The sequence below is a fragment of the Pinus tabuliformis genome, chromosome 9, assembly GCF_031772625.1.
Source record: "Pinus tabuliformis cultivar Carrire ecotype Pingquan chromosome 9, CPIR1, whole genome shotgun sequence".
In the NCBI taxonomy this organism is placed as follows: domain Eukaryota; kingdom Viridiplantae; phylum Streptophyta; class Pinopsida; order Pinales; family Pinaceae; genus Pinus; species Pinus tabuliformis.
In genome coordinates, this window is record NC_142307.1 from 808,739,052 (window position 1) to 808,750,818 (window position 11,767).

Below are 11,767 nucleotides of genomic sequence, written 5' to 3' on the forward strand. Positions count from 1 at the left end.
TCATCTGTGAAGGGCTTGATGCTGTAGGGAAGGTGAAAATGTTGGCTGACACATATATCTCGTCCTTGGTGAAGCCACCTGATGGTGTACAGCTACGGATGTGTTGTAGTCGGTAGGCCCAGCTACTTCATGACCTCTGCTAAAATGAGGTTCTTTTGGTTCCCACTATCGAAAATGAACTGCAGTGAAGAACCCTTCAGCCACATCTGTGAGTGGAAGAGGCGTTCCCCTTCCTCTGGATCTTCATGCTCATTCTTCTAGATCTTGGTGGTGGCCACAGTGGCATTGGGCTTTTCATCAATGATCTGCTTCCCTTTATCATTCCCCTTGTCAGGTTTTTGACTTAAAGTCAGAACATGCGTCTAATCCGGAAGCCTTCATCTTGTCCACCAGTGACTTCTTGGCCCAACACTCACTCGTGTTGTGAGTGGAGCTCTTATGGAACTCACACCATTTCGAGCCCTAACTCCTTATATCTCGACCTCGTTGGGGACATGCAAAAAAAAAACAGAGAAAGAGAAGAATATTCTGATACCGTTGAACCGAACTTAAACAAGAACACAACAAATTCCATATATAACCATAAATATAGAGATACAACAAAAATAACACTCCATTTCATTAATATCAAATACTGAAATATGCTTACAAACAGATGGACATAAAACTAGCTCAAGCAATGGCATCTTATCTCTGAGAAGAGATGTGGCGGCTACATGGCTCTGAACTATGTTACAATGAGGATTGAAGGTTTATTTATTATTGAGAAATAAGGGAAAACCCTAAACATCCAAAAACCTAACCTAGGAGATGAAGCGCCAAAACTAAGGGCCCCATTTGGGTAAATTGGTACATCAACTTCCTGAGGTCGTAACTTTGGCATATGATATCTGTTTGATGTGCACAATACCTCGTTAGAAATATCTATATGAGGAATACAACTTTTGCATGGAAAACAATAGTTGATAGCTCATGTTTGCCTCAATTTTCCCATAAACTGTTGTTTAGGGCCTCAAAATGGCTCCAAAAGTTCAAGACCCCAAAAACTGTCAAAATTAGTAATTGTGCTAGAATTAAGGAAACTGAAAAAATAGAAAGGAACAGTGATGGGGGTCCAAGTGGAATAGGTTAGTGGCCACCAAAATCCACCTGGATCACCACACCCACAAAAAGGATGAAGTCCAGCATGGTTTCGCTAAGCCCCCTGTCAAGGAAATCTTTCTTGGCAGCAATTGTTTGTCGATCATTTTATAAGATATTGTTTTCCCTTAAAGGCCTCTATTTATGTCACTCTTCGAGCAGCTTATTTGGATTTTGTAGGTAAATGTTGTTTCTCCCTTGCCTGTTTCTCCTTCTTTCGAACTTTCCACATAGAAAGCACATATGCATATCCAATCAAATGAATTTTTACCAACTTTAATTTGTAGAAATGTCTTTTAAATTAAATTTTGAATGACTAAATAGAATTTTAGACAATGCTTTATCTTAATTTATTATATTTTTATTGATATGAATGACGCGAGAATCTATAGAATTTTGAATAATAAAATTTCTCTCAATGTTATAATTTTCGAAGAGATTTTCATATATGGCTTTTCTTTTGATTTACAAATTTACATGTTGCTTCATATAAACCACTTTACGAATATAGATACTTCATATAAATTGATATCCTTTTCATCATCATTTTCCATTGCTTCATTATTTCTTGTGAGATGCATAATAACTAAAGTAAAATGATATTGAAAGTTCTCGATAATGTTGTAGACAAAAAGAGAACTATAGTAACCTGTAGTCTGGTGGAATGGCGATTTAGGGCTGCTGAAGAACCTGCGACGGCAGACCAGTACAGACCTATGCACTACTTTCAATACCACCAACAATACAACCAACCATAAATGACAAGAAGATTCGCGCACATCATGAATCCCCCCAGGGGGAAGGCGATGCGATTCCCCCTAGTGAAAATGAAACTCCTCAAATGCATGAGGAAGGTACCAAACAAGCTGAACAAAATGGAGCCAGAGCAGAAACGGATCCGCAAAATGCCAAGACAGATGACAAAGAGCATCCCCAAGTCACATCGACCACCTGCAAGCTGGTTGTTGCGAAATGCCCGAAGATAGAACTCCCAAGCCACCGGATCAATGCTTAGATCCAGTACATGAGAGACCATGCCCTGATTGGGAAATTTATAGGACTATGGCCAACAGAGAAAGCGTTGCATGGTTGGATAGCCGCTAAGTGGAAGCCGAAAGGACACATAACCCTGTAGCTAGGACCTAAAGGGTTCTTCACGGCCATCTTTAACTGCTTAGAGGACCGAAACAGAGTCCTAGATGGAGGGAACTATTTCTTCAATGCAGCTGGACTATATCTGCGGGGTTGGGTTGAGCGATTTAATCCAGAAAAAGAAGATCTTTGTTGGGCAACAGTATGGATCTGTCTCTATTCACTCCCCCTGGAATACTGGGACGAAGAGTCTCTACAAGACATTGGAAATGGTCTCGGTGAATTTATCAAAATCGCAGAGGAGACAAAACTTCGAAGATACACTTCCTATGCCCGAATCTGCATTTATATGCATCTCAAAAAGGCAGTTCCGGATGCGGTAAGTCTCTATCATGACGATGTTGAATGGGTTCAGTTAATAAATTCTGAACATGTTCCGTTTAGATGCAGGAGATGCCACGCCTTGGGCCATCTGTTTCGGGACTGTCCTTTAAATCAGAAACCCTCGAACCCCTCAGCCTCTGATAAGCCTAATTTGGACGGCTTCACTAAAGTTTCCAATCAGAGGAAAAACCACAAGAAACCCGCTTCAAACCCTAAGATGCCTCAAGCCAGTTCATCCAAGCCTTCCACGAGCAATAGTCTTGAAGCGTTGGCCCGACAGGATGTTCACAACTCTAAAAACCCTGCCCCTCATAGGAGGAACCCAAGATGGACAAACAATCTGCCCATTTTGATTCCAAGAAATCCCAAAAAGATTCCTTACCCACAGATCTTTCCTCCTCAGCTCTGTGTAAAGTCCCAGCTTGGTACCCTCAGGGAATGGAGGTAGATAACATGCAACTTGCTTCTACAATGGCAACAAAAACAACAGAGGGAATAAGTGATACCCAGCACATGGACAAGGAACCAGAAAGCATAGACATTGGGGATCTGGATATTCTTGGCCTAGAGTAGGCATGCAAAATAAAAAATTATGACAAAATTCCAAAGAGACAGCTGGAGAATCTGGAAGTGATTCTCTCAAGGGCACAACGACAAAAATCCCTAGGCATTCATACTAGAGGTCTTTGGGATGGGAAAAATATCACCAAAGACAACAAAAAGAAAGGAAGGAAAACAAATCTCCAACGAACCATCCACGTCGGGGAAATGTTGGTGGAGTCAGGAAGATACTCCAAGCTTACAAAGTATTACAGTTCTCTCCCCAACATTCCATCATGAAGCTAATCTCATGGCATATCAGGGGACTCAATGGCCCCAAGAAATGCAGACTGATTAAAAATATGATACAGCAAGAGAAGCCTCAAATCCTCTTTTTGCAAGAAACCAAATGCAACTCTACCTCTCTGGACCGAATTGCTGCAAAAGTCTGGCCAAGTAGCCTCGCAGCCGCAGTGGATGCCTCTGGTGCCTCAGGCAGTCTGGCAATCATTTGGGAGACACACACCATTACGCTCAATAACATACATGCAAAAAAGCATTTCATTCAAGTTGCCTTCCACATCACAGGGACCAATATACGTGGTCATTTAACCAATGTCTATTTTCCCCAGGAGGCTATGTACAAGGTAGAAATTCTGAATGCCCTATCTTTAATCAATGCTGAAAGAACTCATCCGCTCTGGATCACTGGGGGCGACTTCAATATGATAACCAAACTGGAAGAAAAACGGGGAGGAAGGAATAGACTCGAAAAGGAAAGTAATAATCTAAAAGATTTCATTCAAAACAATTGGCTCATTGACATGCCATTTAACAATGGACTTTACACTTGGAATAATAAAAGAGTAGGTTCGCATCAGATTTCTTCTCGTCTTGACAGATTCTTACTCTCAGACAACGCAATCCATTTAGGATGAGACCTCTCAGCTTCAATATTGCCACTCTCAGGATCAGATCACTGGCCAATTTCTCTCCAATGGTCACGACCAGGCAATGCCACTCATAGGCCATTTCGCTTTGAGGCTTTTTGGATGACACATCTAGATTTCATCAACCTAATAAATTCGGAATGGAATAACTTCTCTCCACCAAACGGCACAAAAATGTTCCAATTTCAGCAGAAGCTAAAACACCTCAAGGGTAAAATAAAACAATGGAACCATTCTTTGTTTGGTAACATTTTCTAGGCTCAAATTGATCTTGCTCAAGACATGAAACAACTGTAGCAAAGGATCATTACAGAAGGCAGATCAAAGGAATTTTCAGAACAGGAAAAGTCTCTTGAATCTCAGATATCAGAGAGGGCAAAACAGGAAGAAATGCTCTGGAGGAAAAAATCGAGAATTAGATGGCTAAAGGAAGGAGAAAAAAACACAAAATTTTTTCACCGAACTACTATTCAACGAAGAATGAATAACAATATCACTCACATCCAAAATGAGCAGGGGGTAAAAGTGGAAAAACATGAAGAAATCGAACACGAACTTCTCAACTACTTCAAGCAGGCTCATCAAGAACCACAGGTTGACAGATCGCAAGCCATAGAAAAAATTACAAAGAACATTCCAAAAGTCATCACAGAGGAGCACAACCAACTCCTACTCAGGCCGGTCAACTTACAGGAGGTGGAAAATGCAGTACATCAACTGAAAGAGGGGAAGGCGCCTGGCCCTGACGGTTTTACTTCCAATTTTTTCCACAATTTCTGGGAGCTAATAAAAATGGAAGTCTGGCAGGTAGTTGAGGAATCAAGAACTTTGAGGTGGATGCTTCCAGCCATGAATGCCACATTCATCGCCCTTATCCCCAAGGAAGCTCAATCTAGTACCCCTGACAAATATCGGCCTATTGCCCTGTGCAACGTCATCTACAAGATTGTCTCCAAAATCATTGCTTCAAGACTCAAATCGTTGCTACCCATTCTCATTTCGCCTGAGTAGTCCGGATATGTGGAAGGAAGGCAGATTACGAATGGCATCATCCTTACTCGCGAAATCATCCACTCCCTGAAGCACTCCAAAAATTCAGGTATTCTCCTTAAAATAGACCTCCCAAAAGCCTTTGATAGCTTAAGCTGGATGTATATTCGAAAAACTCTAATTGCATTTGGTTTCTCTCTCCCCTAGGTAAGATGGGTAATGAGTCTCATATCTTCCTCCTTCTTTTCTGTTTTGTTCAATGGAAGTCCCTCCTCTCCCTTCCAGCCTTCCCGAGGAATCAGACAGGGAGACCCTCTCTCTCCTTTCCTCTTCGTTATTATGGCAGAAGGTCTTGGCCGAAGCATTAAAAATGCTCTACATTCCCAACATCTCAGAGGCCTGTTCTTTCCTAACACTCCTGCTTTCACCCACCAGCAATTTGTGGATGACAACATAGTTTTTGGTCATCCCTCAGTCCAGGAAGCACATCAATTCAAATCTCTATTAATGGACTTTTCGAATGCCTCTGGCACAAGAATAAACAAAGCCAAATCTCAAATTTTCTTTTTTCATACCCCTGCTGTAACCCAAGATTCCATCACCCGCATACTTGGATTCACAATTGCTTCTCTCCCTTCCAAATATCTTGGCGCTCCTATGACTGACTCGGCTCTGAAACACTCTTCTTGGAGGATGCTCTTAGAAAAACTAGAGGTGTGCCTCTCCTCCTGGACTCATAGGGCCCTCAATTTGGCTAGTCATCTAGTATTAATTAAGGTGGTTCCCCAATGCATGCCATTGTATCTCTTCTTGATCCTGGCTGCACCCAAATGGGTTCTCAAAGAAATCAAACATATCCAGTGATCCTTTTTGTGGGGCAACTCAGGACAAAAGCGCAAATGGGCTCTGGTTAAATGGGACACAGTATGCCTTTCGAAGCTTGCAAGTGGAACTGGACTGCGAGATCCTTATCACAACAACGTGGTCATGGGTGCTTGCATTTGGTGGAAATGGCTTACTACGCCGTTTACCCCTTGGGCCACCCTCTAGACAGCAAAATATGCCAGTAATCGACCTATAGAAGAACTAATCCAAATTTCAGAAGTCAGCCCGGGTTCTCTAATCTAGAATGCAGCCAAGCAACACAAGATCTTAATTCAGCAGCATAGTTTCTGGGAAGTTAAGGATGGCAACACAGCAAGGTTCTGGGAAGATTCCTGGCAACAGCAACCCAAGTTAAAGGACTTAATCTTACCTCATCAAATTATGGAGCATGAATTGCAGAAATCTGACAAAGTCAAGCTTTTCTGGCACCCTTCCACAATATAGGGGTACAGGTAATGGCTTAGCACGGACCACATCTTAAGACATGGAATGGAATTAGCTCAACAAGCTCTTGGTACAGAATTAACGAAGAGAAGAATACAACATTCAGATGAAAAGGATTCTCTTAGATGGGGCTATGAGGAAAAATGAACCTTCACTACTCGGGAGGCCTATAACATCATCATAAAGGAACACACTGTCAAAGATCCTCTCTAGAAAAAAGTCTGGGACCCCAATATTTGGCCGAAAGTCTCCACCTTTCTATGGTTTTTATGTCACAACAAAATCCCTACGTGGGATAATCTCTGGAAGAGAATCTTCCATGGCCCCTCCATTTGTCCCAACTGTAAGCAAGAAGAGGAAACCACTAAGCATCTTATGAACTCTTGTCCACTAGCACACAAGCTCTGGGAAAAAGTCAACTTTAGATGCCAAAAGGACAGATGGATTCAAGGAGATATTATATCCACTGTTCGCAACTGGGCACAGAACCCATTCAAAAGCAAGATTTTAAACTCTTTATGGAAGCTTATTCTGGGCTTTCTCATGTGGACAATATGGAAGGAGAAAAACCGGCAAATCTTCAAGGACCAATCCACGCCCTTAGAAACTCTTTGAAATACTGTGTGTCAAAATATCAGGGAAAATTTACTTCTTCAAACATGGCATGAGGAGGACTTTCCCTCCCTCCCTCATGAACAAAACATATGGGCAAACTGGAACCTTCAGTGGAATCAAGAGATGATAATCAAAGGAAAAACTCCAGCAAAGAGCAGGACACCAGATAAGTGGCTTCCTCCTCCCCGTCACATGTTCCAGCTAAACTTTGATGGAGCCTCGAAAGGGAATCCAGGCAAAGCAGGATTTGGGGGAATATTCAGAGATCATAAGGGAGCTCCCCTTCTAACCTACTTAGGCTCAAATGGATGGGATACTAATAACTCAGCAGAATTAGAAGGACTATGGCAAGGACTCCTTCTAGCTCAAAATCATGGTTTTTTCCCACTTGTTATAGAAGGCGATTCGCAGATCCTTATAAATATGGTCAACAAAATTTTGCAGGGAACATCATCAAGCAAAGTGAGCAACAGTTGGAGAATGGCGAGTCGGCTAGAACTTATTGAAATCTGGCTCTCTTCCCACAGAGTGGTCAATCTCAAGCACATACGTCGGGATGGAAATAAAGTGACTGGCCTATTGGCTAATATAGGAATGGAAAGTGGGAGGGATCTCCATACAAGTTCGCTCTCTACGCTAGCCACTAAACACCAGTTATTGGATTATAAGGAAATGTTGAAGAGTGAAATGGCTCAGGAAGAAGAAGCACACCCGGATGCAGGTGAACATCGAGATATTTAATGGTGAACCGACAGACTGACGACGTTTGGACCAGCCAGACGGTGGCCAGCGCACCATCCCAAGTTCACTTGAAGCGAACGCAGGTCTGCTTGCATGCAGCATTTAATGGCCACTCAGGCCGAGATCCAGACGCAGTTTTCCATAACATGGAGCCTTTAAGCCCCTTTGTCTACCCTCCTTCCCTCATCATTTTCCCACCCCAAGCTAGAAATCCCTACAGCAGAACTATTACCAGGAGCCGCTGTTGGCTTCTGTGCTGTATCGACCTTGAAAATGGGCTTCATTACTCCCATTCCAAGCATTGCCCTTTGAATCTTGCCCATTCACCCTATGTTAATACTCTACTCTCCTTCCCAAGTTTCTATCCTGTTGAATTCCATTCCAACCACATTGATATGGTTCGTCACCAAATGAGGAGCTGCAAAGGTGGTACCTGCGGTGGTAGCGCTCGCCCACAAGTAGCACAGAGCTTTGTACCTGCCTCACCACCTCTTCCCCATGAAAATTCTCCCCCTCCTAGCTCGCCTCACAAGCATTATCCTCAAACGCGTAGTGGTCGGGGTTGTGTGCAGGCTTCAATGGCTGAGCACAGAGATTTCAGGCTTCATACAACCACTTTTCCTTTGCAACCCAGCTCGGTCCCTCGCTCGACTCAATTCAGGTTCCAGAGTAGCCTGAACAAGCCCATCATAACTGCCAATGTTACCATTGTTTTCTCTAAAGAAAGTGAGCAACACAACACTCAGGTGAGAAACTCTGAAGCGAAACTTCAGGAGGAGCGTAGTCATGGAGTTGGTCGTGGTTCTGAGCAGCTCCCAAAGGACGAAGTCAGCGAAATTCGGCTTGGCGGACTGCATGCAGAAGGAGAACACACTGGCGACATTTGGCAACTAGGTGGCAGCTCAGTCAGAGCTTCTATTTCGATGGCTATAGTCGGCGGTTCGAGCGCCACCCTTCCTGCGAGGGAGCCACCAGGTGGCGTTGCGAAAGGCGGTGTGGCGGAGGAGGACGAGGATTGGGATTGGTACGCTTGTCCCATTGTCGAGGAGACACCTGACCAGGATGAACCCAAGTGAAGCCACGTGGCATCCACTGCCACCCATGCGCCAACTCAGATTTCTGCCGCTAACGGGTTTGGTCCAATCACTTGTTGTTTTTTATTTTTGTCTAAACGATAGACGGGTTTGTCATATTTCCAGCTGCATCAGGTGGTGTTGGGTCAAAACTTCTTCTAGTTTTTTGCTATGGTGTTGGGTCTAGGTCATATGTATGTTTTTCCTTCGGTGTTGGGTCAAGGACATATGTATGGTTTTTGCTATGTCAAACTGGTTTCCCCAAATATGGGGTAGTTTAGATATTCATGATGAACTTCATTGATAACGGTTGAGGCTGAGACCTCTTTGTAATTTTATTTTTTGTTTCTTTTAATAGAATTAACCTTACAAAAAAAAAATGGTCTACGCCAATACAACACAACCAGGTCTACCCCAATACAACACAAAATGGACAATTATATCAAGAGAGACAACCGTTAGATTTCAATATACCCATCCCTCTGAAATGTGTCACCAAAAAGAAATATAGTAACATCTCTTGCCCGACACTTGGTTGCATCTTTATTTTGAAAATATATCAACCTCTATATTATGGTCTTGGAATATGTGCGTGACATAAATCCTTTAGAATGACATGATCAATGACCTGATCCCATGCATCCAATGTGAAATATCTAGAACCTATAAAGAAAATATTTGATTTTTCCACTCAATGATCACTTTGGAATCTCTAAATACATCTATCTCGACAATGTCCAACCACTTAGCACAATAGAGGATACCCCACAACTCAAGTAACTCCACTCTCATATTAGTACCACAATCATTGCACCATTTAAACTTATAGAAATATCCAGGCCTCATGAAAATTAACATTCGACTGCCACATCACTCTGATGATAATACCCCATCCAAAAAACAAGTCGGGAATCTGTTCCAAATATCCTTCAAACTAAAGCGTATTTTTTATATATTTTTTGTGACAAGGCCATTCTCCATAAAACAAGTAGAGATCTTAATGCTGGTATCCCTCACATCCTACGGAACTTCGTAAAAATTCTTAGCATTTCTAGCTTTCCAAATGTTGTCTATATGTCCCATTTTCGCAAAGATTTTTGTACATTTCTAACAACACAAGTAGAGGAGATGGTACTTGGAGGATGCATGTCCATATGTCTAGCAGGTCATAATTCTGCAGACATAAAAGAGCAAAGTGGGGTAGGACACATTCTCATCACATGCTAACTGTGTTTAAAGAGATTATCAAGAAAGTAATATATTTTTTAATTAACTATTATGTTTGTCTATATTAATTATATAGATAGGGTTAGTCTATATTGTAATTGGGATTCATGAATTTCCAATTTTTAAAATATAATAAACTAGCACAACCACATTAATAAATGTGGTTGATGTACAGTGATAAGACTATCTCAACCACATTAATTCTCATATAAAACTTTGGACTTGGACAATTAAAAATAGTAATAATAACTTAGTACAAATTATATTAAGTAAATCATTTTATTTTATGTTGTAAAACAATCTAATACATAAACATAAATGGGAGATACCATTACAAATAAAAAACTAAACAATCATACAAATTATAAATTGTTAAGCCATTATTATGATTTTTCTATGTTTCTTTAAAACTTAAATTAGTATTTTCCTTTTATTGTTTTCATATCAAAATAAAATATGAAAATATTTTTCTGTCAGTGCAAATTGACCAAGCCCATTACCGGTAAATATATACCAACTTTTGGTCTTTCACCCTACAAAATTACAAAACAAAAAGTTCCAAGGTAAAAGCTTGGATTCTCCACCTGAATGTTACCGTACTTTGGTCATCTCATGATTAATCTAAATAGGTCTATAATGTTCTAAGATATTAAAATATTAAACAAACTCCCCAAACAACTCTTCTTCCATTATCAGTTTCAACTAGTCCTTATCCTAAAACTTGGTGCATATAATTTTCTCGCAACTTTATATATTTGAATAATTGAATGCCTACAACCCATATCTTGTTTTTCTATCCACGGTTCAATACCCAATCCAATCGGATCATATATAACTTGAAAAATGGCTCACAATGTCAAAACTATAATAACTCACTTCAATGAAATAGTAATATGTTTAATATGAAACCCTAGTTACAACCCACGGAACCCTAATTACCAGGTTCCACTTTGTTCATCATCGAGGGAAAATTAGATTCCCTGTCAATGTTCACACCAACTTTAATTCAATTTGCAGGCTTGCTACAACCCATGAACCTTAATTAGCAACTTCCACTTCACTCACAATCGATGTAAAATTCGATTCCCTGTTAATGTTGACACAATTTGTAGGCTAGCCAAAGCTTTACAAATGTGAAATATATTACAATTATATCACAATCATGCTTCCACATACAATAATGTGTTCAAAATTGAGTTACTTTCATCGATCAACACTTAATCGCCAAGTCAATTGAAGCAAAGCTACACATTTTGTAAATACATTTAAAAAAAATTATGTTTCATAGATCACAGGAGTGGACCTAATAAACTGAAAAAACTATTAGAAAACCTTTTATATTATCCATTGGATCATCCATTAGATGAATAATATTCCTAAATTTTCAAATCTAGGCCATTCATTATTTGTTATATTTTAAAGATTGGAAATTCATGAAGCCCAATTCCAATATAGACCACACACGTAATAATGAATAGCTTAGATTTGACAATTTGGTAATCTTCTTTGTCTAATACTTGATCCAATAGACTATATGAAAAGTTTGCTAATTGTTTTTCAGTTTCTTAGGCATGCTCTTGTGATTTATGAAGGGTGGCTAAGGTTATAATTTATTAAAAAATTATTTACTAAATGTGGCATTGGCTTCACTCTACTTCATTTGGTGTGGCGATTGAGTGTTGATCA